The sequence below is a fragment of the Lepisosteus oculatus genome, chromosome 14 (genome assembly GCF_040954835.1).
Source record: "Lepisosteus oculatus isolate fLepOcu1 chromosome 14, fLepOcu1.hap2, whole genome shotgun sequence".
NCBI classification, from domain to species: domain Eukaryota; kingdom Metazoa; phylum Chordata; class Actinopteri; order Semionotiformes; family Lepisosteidae; genus Lepisosteus; species Lepisosteus oculatus.
The window spans coordinates 20,770,859-20,791,280 of NC_090709.1; the positions used below are offsets into that span (position 1 = coordinate 20,770,859).

Consider the following 20,422-nt stretch of genomic DNA (forward strand, 5'->3'; position numbering starts at 1 on the left):
CGTATTTTTTTTCTCTTGTATCTGTTTCTGCTCCTCTAGTTGTATTTGTAAATTCTTTACACATTTAATAAAAATAAAAAAATGTCGACCGTATACGTTACACTATAATATAACGCAAACATCTATTCTGGACTATTTTTTTTTTCAGATTTTTATTATTCGAATAATATTTTTGTGGTTTATAGCAACGGTCACTAAGGAAGTTCATCTGATAACCCGGAAGTCCTCTGTTTGACCACGTTTCGCTTTCTGTGTTCAAACCTACGTGTTTACAGCCACTGCAGCTGCAGGAATTGTTTGTGTTTTTCAGATCGACTCTGAAAAAAATGGAGAATCTGTTGCTTAATATGGAAACTGAGGCGCACTCTTTCGTGGAGATTGTGCTTAAATCGATCGTGCATGAAGTTTCGGAAGTTTTCCGAAACCGGACAGATGATTCCGGGAAGTCGATTGAAGAAAAACTCCGCCGGATCTCCCAGGTTCTGGGGAGACGGGTCTTGATTAAAATCATGTCTGTCGACAATGTTTTCGGTGCCGAAATCGCGCAAATGAAACAGGAAAACGAGCTTCACTGTTTCGTGGAGGTTTTGCTCAAATCGTTCGTGTATGAAGTTTCAGAAGTTTTCCGAAACAGGATGTCTGACTCTGAGAACGAGTTTCAAGACAAACTCCGCAGCGTCTCCCAGATCCTGGTGAGTCGGGCCGTGATTAATATCATACAGTGTGTGGAGGACAGTTTCGGGACAGAAATAACGCGAATGAAGGAAAACGAGACCTTTAAAGTGCGACTGCAGCTGTGGGAGAAGGAGTCGGGAGCAGGAGGAGATCAGGGAGGGACAGATCATGTTGGACTCATGCCTCCCTGTGAAATCACTGCAGAAACAAATGAAGAAACGGAGCCGTCGGGTAAGTGCAGTGACTTTTAATTAGTAACGTTTGTGTTTAAAAACGGTGTTTTTAACTTCCTCACTGTTGGAGAGATGCAGAGCGAAGTAGGAAAGGTTTGTGATGTTGCCGAGGGATTCTTTTCTGCGAACTAAACTAGTTGTGGTCGTGTTATATTCTCATTAATGTTATTGCTGTTCTTTAAATGTGGACAGAAATATGTCGTCAATTGATACACTTTCTCCATGTGAAAGCCAATTTAGGAGACTTTGGAGTCTTGGAAATATGTTTGTGGGCAGATTATTAACGACGTGGCGGTAACTATATCTTCTGTGCAGTGTTAATGTACTGCATTGTACAGCAGTGTCCAGTCAGCCAGTGTGTCTGTATGAACCCCTCTCTCTCAGTGCAGTGTTAATGTACTGGAGTGTCCAGTCAGTGTGTCTGTATGAACCCCTCTCTCTCAGTGCAGTGTTAATGTACTGAAGTGTCCAGTCAGTGTGTCTGTATGAACCCCTCTCTCTCAGTGCAGTGTTCATGTACTGAAGTGTCCAGTCAGTGTGTCTGTATGAACCCCTCTCTCTCTCAGTGCATTGTTAATGTACTAGAGTGTCCAGTCAGTCAGTGTGTCTGTATTAACCCCCCTCCAGTGCAGTGTTAAATACTGGCAATTTAGACAGAACAAAAGTTTTCGCGAAATTACATCCCCGACTGTCCTCCGCTGCCCTTTTCAATCTTCTGGAGAGCACAAAAGAGTCTTACGAAAATTATTACAACTTTGTTCGGTCAGCTTCTCCTCCTAGACCCTGTTAATTGCTACGATAAGTTGCTTTGTGCTCTGTTTTGCCGTCTTCTGAATAAAGCCTGAGGAATACCCAACGAAGAAGTGATGTACAGATGCAGCCATTCAAAATGGGTGAGGTATTTCACGGCATACCGCGACACGCCCACCGGGGTATCACGCGGTATCACGTGTGTCACGTGACTAGCTATCCGGCGTCGCCTTGTAAAACCGCCAGGGGGAGCTTAACCTCTCATGTACAGCATTCGAGCCTTTAATTTTGAACTGTGTATTACAGCATGTTAATCATCAGTCATTCAAATGTTGGTATATTTTATGAAAGCAAGATTGCTCAGTTGGACAAAAGTACACAACCTACCTTTATCAGAAATATTTATGCATCAAAGCCTTTACTGAAGATATTACTAATAGTATTAATAATGGATGACTTTGGACAAGCTGTATACTCAAAGTATAATTTCTTTAGCACATTTGTGCAAGCACTTGGAATCTGTCCAAGCCATACTTTGTCAGGCATTTTGTTTTACTTCAACGGGCATAAAAACTTCCTTGCTTTTAACAGGGTGTTTCATAATTTCTAACTACGAAAATGATTTAAAATACGACACCTATCATGAAAAGAAAAAAATACACACCAGTATTCCATTTCTCCCTAAACATTGTAAGCTTTGAAGTCTTTAACTAACGTGATACCGGAGTCAACAAGCATACTTTTAGAATTTGATTAAAAGGGAATATAATATGGAATCGCGTATCTCAAGAATTTAATAACGGTATGATTATATCCGTGTACTGCGGCAGGGCTGTTTCGCCTGCCTGCTTATGCGAGCTGTCTTGTAGCCTACTGGTCTATGTGTGTGACTACCAACTGGCAGGTTGTTTGTTCGAATCCAGCTAGTGCTGGACCTTTCAGTTTTATTTATTTATTTTTTAATCGCGTAACATAAACATATTACCGTATGCAAACTGTACTGTATACAATATGTATATGTTTATTTAATGTCTTAACTGTGCCCGTTTAAGTATTGAATATTCATATCTAATTTTACCACTGAAGGGAAATCTTAACATAAACATACAGTATATGGCTGGTCTCGGTACTTTAAAGAAAAAAATACACACCAGTATTCCATTTCTCCCTAAACATTGTAAGCTTCGAATGAAACCACTAAATAAAGACATAAATATAGAAATCTTAAGATTTGTTTTATTTAATGTTGGTAGCAGGATGAACTGTCAGAGTATATATTTTGTCGCAAAGTTGCTACAAGATGTTAACAGTGAAAAAGGTATTTAGAAATGAGTTATTTCAAGATGAAAAAGAAAACATACACGAAACATGGTTTCATTACGACCAGAATCGGTCTTGAGATATTTTTAACTTGATTTACAGTATTTGAGAGGTATGTCTTAACACCGATACTACAGTGCTTAAGTACTGCTCACGTATATGTTTCTAGGTTTATATTATGCATTTCATACGGTCAAATTACTTTTGAGCAACTAATAAGAAGCGCGAAACGGTATGCGTTTTAGTTTTGTTTTGTGCTGGAACCCGTGGATTGATTAGAGATATCAAGTACATACAAGTCATTTTTTAAATGTTGTAGTTCGTCTTGAAAAAATGTTACGAGTACATCATCTATCAACAATTAGGTTCTGTTTCCATATTGCGGATTTTGGTTAGGTACAGTATTATCAAATCCAGTGGTGCTGTGTGTTACTTTACTGAGTCCCAATCTGTGATTGAAACCTGTAAAACCGGTTTAATTCATCACAGCCAGCACTCTTCAGGTGTGAGGGTCTTCTGCTCAGAATGAAACGCTAAAATGTTTGTGTATATTCTAATATATTTTCATTGTTCAAATATACATTAATATACATTAAGTCTGACTATCATATAATAAGTTAAATACAAAACTAAAGAAAAAATAGGGTTAAATATAATTCAAAATATTTTGCTAACAATGTTAACTGTTTATGAATAAAATGTATTAACTAAGGAGTAGGATGGCACAGTTGTTAGTATGTTTTTTGTTTTGTTTCTTTTTCATAAGTACCTGATGTCTCAGTGGCTTTCAAAATTAAATTATGCATGCAAACCTGTGAACTAGAAAGATAACTAAGATTTTAATACTAATTAAATGACCGCGGGCACTTTCCACCCCCTCTACATTCTCAGAGTAGAACAGACTAACCTTCTAATGAAAGACGGTCCACCCCCCACGGACAGGAAAAGTGCCCACAGGCACTTAAACTTAATATGGTCAGTAACGGTAAACAGTAACATGGTAAGAAGGAGCACGTACAAACGTTTTCGAAATAACCACATGTAAGACTCTGATCCTAAAAATGGGATTTCTATATGTCTTTATTTAGTGTTTACATTAGTGACAAAGGCTAAACTTTTAGCTTCAGTAACGTGTACATATCTCCCCTTTTTATAAAACGACTTGGTTGAAAACTGTTCCAGAGCCACTGTTGTTTCATCAGTGAAAAGTACATCATGAAATGCCTCTCCCTGTTCAATCCACTGGAAAAAAGAAAAGGAGCATAAAGCTTCTGATGGTCATAATCGATATTCATTTAGGAGCAGCATCAGAGGTATGTTTTTAACTGCACTGCATTGGAGAGAATACCATAGTGTGTTTTTTTTTTTACTCCCTGGCGGAAACTGGCTTCCAGAAGAATCAGTATGGCTCAGAGATTAAATAAAACTTCACAGACATTAACGAAGAGCATAACGCGTGTACTGTATGCACTGCAAGTACAACCCAACTCTCTGCAGGAGTGCTGGCTGTGACGAATTGAACCGGTTTCACGGGTATTTTCAAAGTAGGAGGCGAGATTTCCAGCGAAAGACACCCCCCCTCAAAAACCCAGTAAATACAGTACTTACTAGTTAAAGGCTAGGCTCCCGACTACGGCGAAAGGAACCCTTCTTTCATTAGAAGACAATGAACATATTTTAGCCCTGAATGAATTAATAGCAAACATGGTTTACATAAAAGACATTTTTCCAAGAAAGTTTAGCCTTTGTCACTAATGAAACCACTAAATAAAGACATAAATAGAAAAATCTTAAGATTTTTAAAATACATGACTTTGCTAAAATTTATTTGAAAATAAAAACAATTACAACCGCCAGGGGAGCGAGAGAACAGGGGAGGGATGTTGGTTTTGCATAAGGGGCGGGGCTATGTTTGGGTATGTTTGGGAATGTGTAGTTACATGTTCTGGCTGTTTGTGAATTATCGTTGTTGAGTATGGAGTGTTGAGGTATTGATTTTGTGTAATGCTTTATGTTGAAAATTGAGGTGGATTTTGTTTATGATAAACAGGATAAACTGGGATGGGAGGAAGGTTTGGTTTTGCATAAGGGGCGGGATTATGATAATTGGAGGACTTTGCGAGTGTAAAATGGTTTGATTATTTGATTTTGTATTGTGGTTGTTATCTATGTTTTTGGTTGGTATTATGTTTATATGGTTGTTTTTGTTGGTTGGTTGTTATTATGGTTATTAATAATACGATCTATAGTTGAAATCTGAGCCTAAACAAAAAGAAAAAGCAAGTGATTAGGTTTATGAGCAATCTAATTACTTATTCGTTTAAAAAGCTATATAAAATAAAGTTTATTATTAATTTGCTGGACAGAGCGGTGAACATTATTATGCATAAGACAAAGATAACGATCCTGATCAGTTTAGAAATCTGTGTACGCTGTAAGGTTTTTACTTCTTAAACTTTTAAAATACACGTTTAGAATTGAAAGAAATCCTCTTCCTGGTATAGCAAACCAGCACGTCTTTTTTCTCCAATCAGAGGGGTGTCAGATGGTGTCAGCCAATCACCATTCTGCGTTGGGTAGCAACGGGTGACTGTTCTCAGGCGGAACATGTAAACAGCTTAATGTTCGTGTTAAATATTTTTTTTTAATTAAAATTCATTCTATACAGCAATCACATATTTGGGTACCGTTTCATAAAACTTTCATGCTTAAAATGTTTAGGGAGAAATGGAAGACTGGTGTGTATTTTTTCTTTAAACTACCAAGACCAGCCATACACAGTACAGTTTACATACATACAGTAATGTTTTAAATTAATATCGTTTATGACCTTCAGATGCGTTATGCTCCTCTCCTTTTTATGCTCAGCTACTAAAATTTCCCTTTAGTGGTAAAATCCATATAAATATTCAAAACTAAGCGGATTAAAATGTGCACAGTAAAGACATTAAATGATTAAATCTTTGCACTACCAACCAATGCACCACGAGTGCCCCTATCGGTCATTTTGGCCAGCCAATCACTTGCCCTGCGGTATGCTCCGGTGCCCCGCGGTGGCTAGTGGGTAGGTTACCGTACCGCGGGTTTTTACCGCGCATTTTGAATGGCTGCATCTGTAGCTGGTGTAGTAAAGCAGGCTTAATTATTGTAGAACCACTAGTAAAAGTAAAATATTATTTTTTACGGTTTTAAAACTGGCATATTTTATGTAAAACAAAATTACATAAATTCGACTACCTTCGGTTCGGGAACAAGTAAAGGTTTATTCCCTGCCGGAAAGAGAAGATACAACATTTCAGCTGTGGAAGAAGGTTTTGACGCCTGAAGAAGGCTCCACAGCTGAAATGTTGTTTCTTTTCTTCTCTTTTCAGCACATGAATATACCTCTACTTGTTCCTTTGCAGCCTACGCATACTGATGCAGCTCCCTACTTGAACTACTTTAAGTATTCATGCTGTATGTATTATTTATATCTGTAGATTATGTAATACTTTCAGATTCATCCTGTTTGTGTTCTAGGTACAATGTTTTGACGTACAGATTTGATTTCGCCACCCCATTTTGGTGAATATAATATTGGTTAACCTGCAGTATATTTTGTAGATGGAATATTTAATAGTAGACGTATTCAATAGTACAAAGCTTTGAGGTTCAGCCTAGTTTGCATTGAAAGAAAGCGAATGAATGATTTTCCTCCTACTGTCATTTGTGTACTGGGATAGTCGAGTTGAAATGTCTTTAGTAACACAAAGCCGCGGATAAACAGGGCGGTATCACCAAGTTTTCCCTTGTTTACTTTGCCTGTTTGGAGTCGAGTCTGCTCAACACGAATGAACACAACGCGTCACTCCCTTTTGGTTCAGGGATAGACGCGGTGAGATTCAAGTTCATCAGCCTGCGAATGGAAAAAGGATAAAAAACATATTTAAGAAATTCTGTCCACATGCACTCAGTCACTGCAAAAGCAGCAGCAACCACAGGAAGCGTTTTGACCCGCGTAACAAACCGGTGACGTCACTTGGGGGGTGTCCCATGCCCCCCTTTTTGTAACGGTGCCTCTCAAATCCTTATGTACTTGAAGTCCACACTTCTTATGCTGTGTCGTGGAGGTGTGGACCTGGAGGAAGGGCTTAGGGTACAGTTTGAAAACTGGGACATGGTCTTATAATGTTAGTGAATAGGGAGGACAAGTTATGCCATGGATCAATAAAAAAATGTGTTGAATGTCTTTTAAACCCTCTAACATTGACACAAGAGCAGGATTTGTGGCTTCTGCGGTTCGGAGCCTTGCATTTTCAAATGTGCTCATCTGTGTGACAGTGAACCCTTTTTCAGTCTGTCTGGGGGGTGGGGCTCAAGCTACTGTTCCTCAATTTAACATCTGAATCATCCTCACTACCAGATAGGGCTTAAGAGCTCATGAATTTAAAGTGAATATTTAACAGGTTGTGATATGTACAGTGGTGTGAAAAAGTGTTTGCCCCCTTCCTGATTTCTTATTTTTTTGCATGTTTGTCACACTGAAATGTTTCAGATCATCAAACAAATTGAAATATTAGACAAAGATAGCACAAGTAAACACAAAATTCAGTTTTTAAATGAAGGTTTTTATTATTAAGGGAAAACAAATCCAAACCTACATGGCCCTGTGTGAAAAAGTGATTGCATTATACATTTGTATAAAAAAATTCAGATTAAAACAAAGATTTTGCATATTCTTTGTTGTATGTATATATATAGTTCAGCCACAGAACCAGGAGAATATGTCTCCTTCTTATAATAATTATTGTGGTTTTGTTTTTGTTACTGGGAGATCTTGCTACATAGTGTATATATATAAAACCATTTTCTGTTGCAATTCAAGGTTCTGGATCGTACAAAAAATACTTTTCCTTGCTGAAAGTCTAACACACAAGAGAGAATGGTGATATACATAGGAAAATAGGTACCAGATGATAATTTGTAGCGGCTTCTTGAATATTTATCTCGCAAGAGACACTTTTTTGTGGAAAATATCAGGTTTTGATTTACTATCATGTGAACTCTTGCTCTTAAGATGGTAAGAGATTGCATCTGGTATTGCATGTAGTTAAATGGTAATTCTTTTATTTCCTCTGTTTCCTATATTGGGAAAATAAAGTATATGCTCAGTAGAGGGGCAGAGTTTTGAGTAGTGTAGTGGGAATTTTCTCTAAACACATAAACAAACAAGCAGAAAGAAATTCTTCATTTGAATAGTAAGCTCCGTGAATTTGCCCCCCCTACAGACAGCACAAACAATGAAACTCACCTCATTCTTTAGTACTGGGATTGTGCCGGTTTGTGCCGTTGAAAATAGCGTTTTTGCTGCTTTCGTTCCCGATATATAGCGCCTTGTTTTTCCGGTGATCACGTGACCATGCACAGTGACTTTGACCTCCAGTAACCCTGTCTGCCAAGTTCAAGCGCTCTGTTACCGGCACGAGAGTAACAGTTCCGCAACTCTTTTCCTCTGTTTGCCCAGGTAGGGGGCGGCGGTGGATTTTGCATTTAATATCATTATCTTCTATGTGTTTGTGTGAATAGGAAAATTACATTTGTCTCCAATATCATACCCGTATCAGAAGAGTTTCAGGTGTAGCCTTAAAAAGCGACATTAGCAAACAATTGTATGTTCTTACAAAGAGGCTTTAACGAACAAGTCTTAATACCTCATAGCATTGACCTTTTTTAAAAATCTGAAGAAGTATTCAGTTTCGTATTGTCTCCTTCTTAAATAAACATAGGCATCAAGGGATGTGTGAAGATTTTTTTCTGTGTTTCTGGTCAGACCTTGGTATAGAATACAGCGTGAGGGCACACCTTGACCACTGAAGACACAGATTTGATTGTCTTTGTTAGATCATCAAATTTATCCCAGATGAAGTCGTGTCTTTTGCAGTATGCAATGTAATGACCTAGGACATGTTTGCTGGCAGGTGGGCAGACCGCAGTGACACCTCTTAATTTGAAGGTCTTCCAGTTTAATTCCAGGTTATGTGGAAAATCTGAAAGTTGACTCTCAAAGATATTTTGAGACTGCACAGTGTTTTCTTCATGACTCAGCCAATCTCCCATGTCACCAATTTGAGAGAGACATTTGGATTGGCTTAATTTAATTTGTTTCTGTACAGCCTCCTATAGCCCTTTTACTCCTCTTGCTCTCAGCGTATTCAAATCTACAGAAACAAATGGGATATTGCGTGACTCCACAATGGAGGGGGCAACTTGGCGATGAGCGCCGACTCAGTGCTACCACACTAGGCACTGTTAAGAACACTTTTGCTATGATTTCTGAAATGTTACATTCAGCCCTCACTTGTTGTAGCCCTGACTATTTTCGTTGCACCAAAAATGTCCCTCAAAATTTTAGCTCTTAGAACATAAACATCTTTGTGCACACCTTTCTGTGCCAAATGTTTCACCAGTTGTAGATGCTATCTACAGCCTGATTAACATAGCTGCTAGAAGTCCTGCTGTCACAATAGGCACTGCATAGGGACTGACATCAAAGGCACAAGTTTTCAGTACACTCACAGTGTCTCCACTCACCTTTACTGGGGGCAGGTCTCTGCTGCTTCAGTTCCTCACCAGAGCCACTACAGCTTTTTTCACAGAACAGAATAATCTATGTGTAACCACTCAGAATGAGGCACAAGATAAAAAGATGGTTTCCGTTTTTTAGGTGGTGCAGCAAGCCCTCTCCAATTTTCCAAACAACTCAGATTTTATGTATACACCAGTTCTTTGTCCTTTTTGAGCTCTGTTTGTTTTTCAGAACTCATAACAAGTGTTCCGCTCTGCTGTTCTAGAGAGCTGGATGTGGTAGCACTGATAATGGCCCTCTCACACTGCTGGTAAACACCATGAACACCCATTGATATTCTCATACCTTCTATGGGTGCTAGGTGCTTCATAAGGAACCTGTCAACTCATGCTTCAGCACTGATCGTTTTAGGATTTTGAAATCCACCTCCACACTGGCTGAGCTTGCAGTGATGTTCACACTTTTGAAAAGTGGAACCATTAAGCCAGTCCAGAGTGGGAGATATCAAGCAAGCCTGGTGAGATGAGGAACAATCTCCGGTAGGAAATGCAGGTTATGTCTATCACCACTGTCCACAGCAAGCAACTTCACAGATTTCTGTTACCCAGTCTTTCAATGCTGTCGGGCATGCATCAAGGGTCCAGCTTGGCTCTTGGTCCCCTGCTTCACCTATTTCTTCTAGAACTTCTTCAGAAGAAAAAGCATTGTATCCTTCTTTTTTTTTGGTCTAAGTGTGATGTTTTATGTGTGATTTTATAGTTTGCAGTTACACTGTTATGCATGTACATATTGATTCTTTGTTACCTTTGCAGCCCTGCAGCACTTGGGTATATTCTTTTGTCAGGTTATGTCTGGCAGCACAGCCTGAATGCTAGTACTGTTAAGTTCCTACCCTCCTAACAGTGCCTGTAGGTGATGAATCCTGGAATGAAGGGCAAATATGTAGAATGAGTACTATGGTGCAACAACATACATTGTTTAAAATACAAAAAAACAAATCCTGTCCTCACATCGACTTTCGTAACCAAACAATGTGTAAAATGTTTAACAATGTCAGAATAACAATAACAATGAACAATGCAGAGCTTTAATCCAGTACATTTACTTGGTCTCTTAAGTGTGGTAACAGTGTAACACACCAGATGATGTAATTTTATACCAACTCGGTTCTTCCTTAATATACTCTGTTGTGTGAGGGTATAACTTAATAAAGCTCACACAAAACTCATTTTATCCTGTTCTATGCTCTGTGAAGGCAGACCATAATCTATTGTCAAATGGTTAACTCTACTACATTTACTACAATAGTGGAATCACCAGTTTCATGCCTGTTGCTTCTGGGACATGATACAATCAATGTAAACCATGCAAACATTCCCAAAGATGCTCAGAACTTCAAAGAGGCAGGTACTTCAACGTACATTATAAACCCCTCTCTACAGGTAATGGAACAATAGAATGGCAACAGCTCCTCAATAAGCTATTGCATGCAGTAGGTCTGATATCTACTTTCATACACAATTAAGAATTAACAATCAAAAATTACAAATATGTAGTGCAGTACATGGAATTGAAAAGCTCAAGGTTTAAAAAAAATCAAACAATTGATGTGTAGTTTAAATCCCCAGAAAGAAATAAGGATGAATGCAAAACACTGTATATTGGTTAGAACTGAAGTCTCAAACAACAAATTTACACTACTCTTTTGTTAGCTCCGTGATGTCACCCTTTAATCTCAGCGTTCATGTGATGGCTGAATCCCAAGCTAGACCCATGGCCCGGGTATTATGAGAAATGTTTAATGCAAAGTATAGAGAAGTCTGATTAACACTCAAAAATGTAACAAAAAATGAATTTCACCAAACCTGGCTTCAACTGTTCTTCTTCCAAATTTTCAAGTGATTAATAATATCCTTTCAGTTATATAGTGTGTAGTGTGCTCTCTGAAGGCACCAGTTCTATAGGGTTTGGGCATTTACTGGGACAATTATTAATTGTAGCAGTAAATCACAAAATTTATTCTTTTGATGGCTTTAGAATCCAACCATGCGATATAACTCAAACAACGCACACACACAGGTACTAATACATGAGGATACATTTATTAATACATAGAATATGCATATAAACCTAACAGATCTTATCGAGAGGGTTATCAGAATACAAAAGGTATATATTCAGTCAGTTACAAAGAGTTACATTTATCAAGAGGACATACGTTCAGTATATCATTCATTTAGACCGTTTTGTAAATGAACTTGGTTATAACTTCTACATTAGATACTCAAAACAAGTACATAACTCTTAGGAATTAAATTGATATCAACTGGTTGGGATAACAATTGAATTATCGAGCTGTAATGCAGTGAAGTTGAATACTCATCCAATCTCTGGGGATTCAGATCTCCTGCGGGCACAAAGAAACAGTTTCAGGCTGTTGCTGTCCAATTCGCGCTCTCTGGCTCGGTGCCAGGCTGTGCTGTGCGGCTTGTGACGGTGCGCTGCTGATGCTCATTGACCGGCTAGTTAGTGTTGGCTTTAACTAGCAAAGTTTGCGCACAGGAGAAAAGATGACTGTGGGTCCCAGCAGGTCAGGAAGAGGACCGGTTCGTTCCTGATGAAGAGCTAGTTCTGAATAGTGATTCAGCTGTCCACAGTTCCAACCTGTTCATGAGGCTTGCTGCTGATGCTAACCTCAGGTGGATCCTCTGGTTACTTTCTGGCAACCTCCGCTCTAGACTCTTAGACAAAGGAAACTTCTGGCACTCGGACACACTGGCCATTCCGTGGTTGTCCGGGCTGGGTCGCAGGATGGTCAGGAGGCGCGCTGCGAGAATGTCCTGCCCTTGGGAGCCTTCTGCTCCTGGGCCGTCCTGCCCTGGAATTCTCCTTTGAATTCCCTTTAGAAAAGTCCACAGAATTCCACTCTGGCCCTCTGTGTTGCCTGTTTTTACCTGGAGGAACTTCAGCTCGTTCATTGGCTGAAAGTTCCATGGGCATCAGAGTCCCACGTGGGTTACTCAGCCCTACCAGTCCCTGATTGGTTGATCAAGGTGAGATATGAGTCACTTACTCCTGACACTTAGGAATGCAGTCCAGATGTCCATCTGGCACTCCCTAGACAGATAGACGCCAATGGATGACCATTGATCATGATAGCCAGGCTTAGCTAAGTGCATCCCCCTTTGGGATCTGTCCCTTATCAAAAGAAAACATCTTTAAATCAGCCTGCATGAATAGTTTGATGAGGCCTAATTTGGGAAAGCACAGAAACACTTAATTCTGCCTTATTAATAAGCCTCACCGCTACAAGTGCTTCTCTGGAAACCCCAGTGAAAGTGCCCTACAGATAATGGGGACTTCCCTCCACTGTGTAAATGAAAATATAACTAAGTTTTTTACATTGTTATGGATTACAGTTTAAGTGCACATCAAAATGTTTCCGTATATGTAGATAGAAATTGATAAATTAATATTTTTTAGACCCACCTACTCACTTTAACTGCAATACCAAGGCCCATCACCACTTCTTTCATTTCAGCTTTCACATCCGCAATTTGTAACATGTCAGAGATTTTTTGGGGTTCAATTCTCCTTGTAACATGTACAGAAACAAAACATTATAATTTAAATTCAGAAGTGTGACAAGTCATTTCAAGTTTCACTTGCATGTGTAGAAATATCATGATAACAACAAATAAAGCTTACTAATTTTTTGTGGTATTCCCCATGATATAAAACAAAATAAGTTTCTCAAATATCTTTACTTTAAAATAAATTTGTGGGGACGTCAATGTAGCATCATAATTACAGTATAGCATTTCTAGTTTGTAAAGAAACTTACGATTTGGAAGAAGAGGTCTTCGCCAGAGATGCAGATAATAAATCAAACATCAACTGCAAAGGCTGGGGTCAGCTGATCAAGAGATCACAATTGAAAGATCTGGTGGTCTTGAACTTGTGGTTTTTGTATGGTGCCGACGGCACAGAGTGACGTCACGGCCAGAAAAAGAAGGCACTATATTAAAATGTAAAACATCCACCCCCACCCGACCAGACAGAGTCGGAAAACAAATTGCATTCATTGTTTTCATCACATCCAGTAATTTAAGTACCGAGTGTGTTGGTACTTGTAAACGTCCTTGTAGTCATATCTGTGTCTTCAGAGCTCAAGGTGTGCCCTCATGCTGTTTTCTACACCAAGGACTGACCAGAAATACAGATAAAAGGACTGAGCTAATCGTTTCATGTTTGCGCATAAGACCCTTGTTAATACAAACACGTGGATAATGCCAATTTTTCAAAGAACCTAGATATATGTTCACTTCTGTTCTATGAAAATAAATATTTTCCAATATTGCCACGGTGTTCATGTGTGAGATGATAGACTCTTGTTTCTAGGATGTGTTATGAACTTGTGTAAACTTTGTACATACTGCCCCTTAAAAATAAAAGTCCTGAAGTCCTGGTTCCTTTTCACGTTGGCGAATGTGCTTTGCATAAAAAAGAGCAACAGTGGTCCAGAAAGTTGCAAATTCAAGTCGTTTTAAATACGTGGCTCGACAGACAGGTCGAATGTTCACACGTCCCTTGATGCCTGTTTATTTAAGAAGGAGACAATGCGAAACTGAGTACTTCTTATGATTTTTAAAAAAGGTCACCGCTACGAGGTATTAAGACTTGTTTGTTAAAGCCTCTTTGTAAGAATATACAATTTTGCTAATGTTCACTTTTTAAGGCTACACCTGCAACTCTTCTGATACGGGTATGATATTGGAAACAATTTTAATTTTCCTGTTCACACAAACGCATAGAAGATAATGATATTAAATGCAAAATCCGTACCCTCACCTGGGCAAACAGAGGAACAGAGTTGCAGAATTGTTACTCTCGTGCTGGTAACAGAGTGCTTGAACTCGGCAGACGGTGTTACTGGAGGTCCAAGTCACCGTGCATGGTCATGTGATCACCGGAAAAACAAGGCGCTCTATCTCGGGAATGAAAGCAGCACAAACGCTACGTCACCCTCTGAAAAAGAAGATGTTATATCTAAGGAACGAAAGTAGCTGGGAAGTTACTTTCAACGGCACAAACCGGCACAAAAGCAGCACTAATGAATGAGACCAGTCTGGTTCCGCTACGATCTTGTAGGGGGGCTGAGAGATGTCACGACCCCGAAAAAACAAGGCTCTATATCTCGGAATTGAAAGCAGCACAAATGCTACTTTTAACGCCACAAACGTAACACTAACGAATGAGGTGAGTTTAATCATTTGTGCTGTTTGTAGAGGGGCCAACTTCACGGAGCCAATTAACCCCACTCTCTCAGTGCAGTGATAATGTACTGTAGCGTTTGGTCAGTGTGTCTGTATGAACCCCCCTCTCTCTCAGTGCAGTGTTCATGTACTGGAGTGTCCAGTCAGTGTGTCTGTATGAATCCCTCACTCTCAGTGTAGTGTAAATGTACTGTTGTGTGCAGTCAGTGTGTCTGTATTATGTAAATGTAATGTATTAATTTTATTTCTGTAGTCTTACTTTTTACATGGTAGTTAGGTTTCTGACAAAGCTTGTATATCTAAAATTACGTATTATCAGAAACCCCCTTAAACCCTCTTATTCCTCTATGCTTAAACAACCCAAATTGATTGCGAGTATACTAGACGTGTGTTTGTGTAGCGTAAAGCTTACAGCTTTACCTTGAAGCTTTTAAGATCACATCGCCTCAGCTATCATTAATATGCTATTGTTACTCGTATATACATCCATACCAGTCCCAACGCAGATGTGGCTGTCTCTATTCTAATTGCATCTCTGACATAAGAACTTGGATGACTCAAAATGTCCTTCATCTTAACTGTGACAAGACTGAAGCCATGCTTATTGGCACCACCCATCAACTTTGTAAAATCAGTGTGAAACCCTATCTGTAGATGGTCTTGTACTTGAGCTTCAGTCTAAATTGAAAAACTTGGGGATGATATTTGACGTTCAACCCACATGCGCAGAATGTTGTCAAAACATCTTTCATTCACTTCAGAAATATTCCTCGACTACACCCTATGTTATCACTAACTGTGGCTGAAAAGTGTTGTCTAATCTTGAATCGACTAATGTAATGCTCTACTCTCTGGGGTTTCAAAATCCCCATTGAACAAACTCCAGTATGTCCACAATTCGGCAGCCAGAATCCTGACCAGGTCTAGTGCAAGTGTTCACATTACTCCTCTCCTGGAGTCCTTGCACTGGCTTCCTGTCAAGTTTCCTGTCGACTTAACAGTCCTCCTGCTCACCTATAAGGCTCTCCATGGCTCGGTACCTGTCTGAGTTATCACCCTACTCCCTACCTCACAACCTTCGCTCTTCTAATTCTGGTCTCCTTACTGTCCCCCAAGCCCGTCTACATTGTATAAGTGACATGGCCTTCACCTGTTATCCCCCCCAAGCTGTGGAACTCTCTCCCTAAGGATATCGGAGAGTCACCTTCTCTAAACTCCTTCAAATCCAGACTCAAAACCTTCTTCTTCAGAAGAGCCTTTATTTAACTGTTCTTTACCCCTCTGTTCCTACTGTACTTAGTACCACCATCTACTGTCTCCTCTAACTGTGTATTCTCATCGTGCTTATATTGTGTATTTTTTGTTGTTGTCATTCTATAAAACGCTTTGAGAAGCCACCTTTAAAGGTGCTATATAAAATAGTTTTTTTATTATTATTATAAAGGTCTTGTTTTCTTGTCCTGTGTTTACAGGCTCAGAGGCCAGTACTCTCTCTGAAGCTGGGGAAAGGGCTCTTGAACAGCAGCACAGTGAGGAGGAGTGGGGCTCCAGTCTGATGCAGGAGACAGTGCTCACTGCCGCACAAGAGAAAGAGAAACTCGGGGAGCAGCACACAGAGAGCAGACAGAGTGTCAAGGATCTGGACTCTGTGCCCACGATGAAGACAGACCCTGAGAGTGAGACACCTGGGCTCTTAGTATGTGATGATTTTACAGAGAAGATGAATAATCTGGACTCGAACAATATTACACAAGGTTGTAATGAACTGGGCTGTGTCTCTGTACAAGAGCACAGTGAAGAACTGGATGTCTTTAATCTTACAGAGCAGGACACGGAGCCCCAGTTGATTGACTGTGCAGAGCAGCAGACTGATGTACCTGGTGAAGAGAACAGTGTTGAGATACAGCACCAAGAGGAGAGTCAGTACAGGGAGGAGCAACAGCAGCTCCTACAGGGCTTGATAATTAGGCCTTGTTCTGTTCAAGTGGAGAGACTGTCATTGCACAGTCTCAAACAATCATGTAATCCCTTAGCATCTGATGACTTAACAAACAGGTTTAATAATCTGGTTACTGAGAAAATTGTTGAAAGTTTTAATGAACTGGAGAGTATGTCTGTTCTTGGGCAAAGAGAGGAACAACTGAATGAACTGGACGGTTTAAGTCTCAGAGAGCTGGAGAAGGAGCCCCAGATGATTCACACTGCTGAGCAGCACACTGAAGGTCACGGTGGAGAAAACAAATCTCAGTTTCAGCACACAGAGCAAGACCATTCCATGGAGCATTTGCAGAATAAGAGACCCCAGCACGATCAGAGGATGAGGAAGAATCACTCAAGGCCTTGCTCAGATGGAGTGGACAAACTGCCATTATGGCACAGGGAGGAGCAGCGTTTCTGTCAGTCTAGCATTTCAAAACCCTACCAGCACCTTCACACAGGAGAGAGACCATTCAGCTGCAGTCAGTGTGGGAAGAGTTTTAGTCAGTCAAGTAACTTAAAAAGGCATCAGCACATACACACAGGAGAGAGACCGTACAGCTGTAGTCAGTGTGGGAAGAGTTTTAGTCGGTCAGGTGACTTAAAAACCCACCAGCACATTCACACAGGAGAGAGACCTTTTAGCTGCAGTCAGTGTGGGAAGAGTTTTAGTAAATCAAGTCACTTAAAAACCCACCAGCGCATTCACACAGGAGAGAGACCATTCAGCTGCAGTCAGTGTGGGAAGAGTTTTATTAAGTCAAGTCACTTAAAAACCCACCAGCGCATTCACACAGGAGAGAGACCTTTCAGCTGCAGTCTGTGTGGGAAGAGTTTTAGTCACTCAGGTAACTTAATATCCCACCAGCGCAATCACACAGGAGAGAGACCATTCAGCTGCAGTCAGTGTGGGAAAAGTTTTAGTCAGTCAAGTAGCTTAATATCCCACCAGCGCATTCACACAGGAGAGAGACCTTTCAGCTGCAGTCTGTGTGGGAAGAGTTTTAGTCACTCAGGTAACTTAATATCCCACCAGCGCAATCACACAGGAGAGAGACCATTCAGCTGCAGTCAGTGTGGGAAGAGTTTTAGTCGGTCAAGTGACTTAAAAACCCACCAGCGCATTCACACAGGAGAGAGACCTTTCAGCTGCAGTCAGTGTGGGATGAGTTTTAGTCAGTTAAGTCACTTAAAAAGGCATCAGCACATACACACAGGAGAGAGACCGTTCAGCTGTAGTCAGTGTGGGAAGAGTTTTATTCGGTCAGGTGACTTAAAAACCCACCAGCACATTCACACAGGAGAGAGACCGTTTAGCTGCAGTCAGTGTGGGAAGAGTTTTAGTAAGTCAAGTCACTTAAAAACCCACCAGCGCATTCACACAGGAGAGAGACCGTTCAGCTGCAGACAGTGTGGGAAGAGTTTTAGTAGGTCAAGTCACTTAAAAACCCACCAGCGCATTCACACAGGAGAGAGACCTTTCAGCTGCAGTCTGTGTGGGAAGAGTTTTAGTCACTCAGGTAACTTAATATCCCACCAGCGCAATCACACAGGAGAGAGACCATTCAGCTGCAGTCAGTGTGGGAAAAGTTTTAGTCAGTCAAGTAGCTTAATAACCCACCAGCGCGTTCACACAGGAGAGAGACCATTCAGCTGCAGTCAGTGTGGGAAGAGTTTTAGTCGGTCAAGTGACTTATAAACCCACCAGCGCATACACACAGGAGAGAGACCATTGTAGTGGCAAGGTTTATTAAAATACAGGAATTAAGTTTGCTGCTCCCTTGCCAGTCTCTCTCTCCCTCATTTCAAGTGGTGCTTGATATAGAGAGGCCATTCCATTTGGTTCACATTTAAGGTGTTTTTCTAGCTGATAGAGTGTTCTGATAAGGAACAACTCCCTAAGCTGAGACACATCAACCACCCTAATGAATGGTCATCTTTGGTGCCTCACTGTCTGGGAGATTCCAAGGGAGAGTCTCTTCCCAAGTGGTTTACAACCCCAAGGTCAGAGTTCATGGTTACTCATCCTCACACAGGGCACCAATAAATGTAGGCATCCTCTCACGAGGCACCAATAACTGGGGTTTGTGCATTTACTGGGACAATTGTTAATTGTAGCAGTAAGTCACAAAATGATTCTCGAATGCCCATGGATCTTTCAACCAATGAGCAACCGTAGTTCCTCCAGGTACAACTCCAGCTCCTCCTGGACATCCTCAGACTCGGCTCAGACAGTCACGTAACGGCCAGTGTGTCCCAGTGCCAGGACTTTCCCTTGTTCTAAGAGTTGAGAACGGAGGTTGCCAGCGTGTAACCAAAGGATCCACCCGAGGTTAGCCCAGCAGCAAGCCTCGTGAACCCACCGCAAACGCTCACCTGATCAACGAGTAAACTATGGTTGGAACTGTGGACAGCTGAATATCAGTATTCAGGACTCGTGCTACATCGGGAACGAACCGGTCTTCTTCCTGTCTAAAGATTGTGACTTTTCTGCGTGCAAACTCTGCTAGTTTCAGCCAACACTAACTAGCAGGTCTTCAGAGAGCATCAGCAGCGCACCGCAGCAGAAATCTCTCCCTCCTTCTCCTTCTCTCATGTCGAACCAGCACTGCCTGGCACCGGGCAAGAGAGCGCCGATTGGACACGGCAACAGCCTGCTACTGCTTCTTTGCATCCGCGGGAGATCTGAATCCCCACAGAGGGGATGAGTATTCAACATTCTGCATTACAGCTCAAGAATTAAATTGTTACCTCAACCTGAGTTGATATCAATTTAATTCCTATGAATCATGTACTTGCTTTTGAGTATCTAATGTAAAAGTTGTGACAAAGTTCAATTACAAAACGGTCTAAATGAATGATATAACGAAATGTATGTCCCTCTTGGTTTGTAACTCTTCGTGATTGAATATATACCTTTTGTATACTGCTAACTCTCACTATAAGATCTGTTATGTTTTCGCACATTTTTTGTATTAATAAATGTATTGTCGTGTATTAGTATCCGCGTGTGTGCGTTGTTTGAGTTATCCTGCAAGGTTGTTTCTAATAGCCATCAGAAGAATAATTTTTCTGACTTGCTGCTACAATTAATAATTGTCCCAGTTAAGCGCAAAACCCCTACATTTACTGGTGCCTCGTGAGAGGATGCCTATAGAGTGAAGAATAAGAACATGTAAGATGATTAATATACATTAATATACCCATCCACTCGATTCAGGGTTGTGGTGAAACTGGAACAATCCTGGCAAGCAGTGGGTGCAAAGCACTATCGCAGATAATGTGACACCAGTCCATCACAGGACTCACTCACACCATGGCCAATTTTCATAGAAGCCCATTAAAATCCATGTCAATACAGAACAACAGACCTCCACCTCCATAGCTTCCATGTTTTACAGTATTTTGAGAAAATCTGGAATGTACCTTTCTTGCATTTTATTTGTGTTTTATCAGATGTTTAATCTTAAACTAAGCTGTAATGCCCAGGTCAGCAGCTGTGAAGGGAGACGGAGAAGTTTTTCATTTAATCTGCGGGAAAGCCAATTCATAGTCCTTCCAAAGACTTGAGAAGACTGCATGAGAAGTAAGCAGAATAATATATTTAATTTCTGTGGTGTCATGCC

General features: G+C 40.5%; 1 pseudogene; it reads left to right on the forward strand.

Moving 5' to 3' along the window:
- Positions 1–246: 246 nt before the first annotated feature.
- On the forward strand, positions 247–19,596 carry LOC138242766 (zinc finger protein 418-like; annotated as a pseudogene).
- Positions 19,597–20,422: the final 826 nt, after the last annotated feature.